Raw genomic sequence first — 1,593 nt, 5'->3', positions numbered from 1 at the left:
TTATATTATATTTACAATATATCAAAATTAAATTTTAATTTTATTTATCAAAAGAGAACCATAATTAATTAATTAACTACTCAAGCACATTATTATGGTTGATCTATTTAACAAGATTATTACTTATGGAAAGATAAATATGCAACTTATAATTTTCTAAAAGAAGTAGTAATGAATTACCAATCAGCTAATTAAAACACTTTACTTAGTGCTTGTTTGGGTGTTATTATTTTGTAAAAAAAAAGATCTTTTTTTAACGAAAAAGGATTTTTTTTTTATTTTTTAGTATGTTTGGCAAATTTCTAGTAGTAAAAGTAAAAACACTAGAAAAATAAAAAAAAAATATTTTTTTTGAGAAGTTGTAATTTATATCTTTTTTTAAAAGATATTTTTTTCTTAAAAAAATTAAAAATATTTTCCATGTAATAAATAAACAAAAAAATACTTTTATATTGTTATACCCAAACATAATTGATAGATAAAAAGATATTTTTGCATGAGATATCCAAACATAAAATTACTTTTACTTTTTCATAATATCTTTTAAAAAAAGATAACTCAAAAAAAGATATTTTCTTAGAAATTCAACCAAACAAGCCCTTAATATTTTTTTGGTTGCTCGCATTTTTCAGTTTGATAAATTAAGAATTAATCCATTGTGGATCTGAATTTCATTTAAGAGTTCATTGACTGTCGTTGGCCAATAATAAAATTGTTATATATATAAAATAAAATACAAAAGTATCGATACTTATTTAAACAGATGAGTAAACTGAACACTTAAATCATCCAATTTGATTTAAAACACTCAAGATTTAAATGGATGAACATGACGCGTTGGTTAATTATTAGGATGCATAGAGAATAAATAATAGATATCCCCTCCGTTATAGGTAGATGGGGTGGTATTAATATAAGGCTGCAAGGGTTGAATTAATTAAGTTGATTTGAAAATGAGCAGAGACTTTATATTGATGAGTGCCATACATACAACCCATTTTCAGATGGTGTGGCAAAATGGGATGCATCTACAAATGTTTCTTTCAATATTTTGAATGAATAATAAGGAAAGTGTAGTTATTGGTTTGGAGATAGATACATGCACATGCTGACATGCATGCATGCTCAGAATACACAGCTCTAGAACCAGATTTAGATTCAGACTATTATGCCATACATAATGAAGGCCAAATAATGCATATATAAATTTTAGGGTTAGACTAATTAACAAAAGTAATAGTATTTTGTTTTGATGTTTCCAACGTAGACATAATGTATAGCTTTTTTTTTTTTGGTTGTCCTATCCTCCAGTCCGACAGGACAAGGACTAATCCGTCGTGGATCGGAGTTTCATTTAAGGGTTTGCCGCTGGCCAATGAGTTACTGCATGCATAAGGCAGGATTCGAACCTCCGACACTTACTTAAGCGAACGAGTGAGCTGACCACTCGACCAACCCAAATTAGTTAACAAAATGTATAGCTAATCCCGCAAAGTAGTTATTTGGTCTATCGCTTATTATTAAACAATGGAGTAAACAATATTGTTCAATTTTATGAACTTTAATAATAAATAGATTATCAAAAATACTAAG

The sequence above is a fragment of the Arachis ipaensis genome, chromosome B05 (genome assembly GCF_000816755.2).
Source record: "Arachis ipaensis cultivar K30076 chromosome B05, Araip1.1, whole genome shotgun sequence".
Taxonomy (NCBI): Eukaryota; Viridiplantae; Streptophyta; class Magnoliopsida; order Fabales; family Fabaceae; genus Arachis; species Arachis ipaensis.
Note: the sequence above shows the minus strand (reverse complement) of the source record.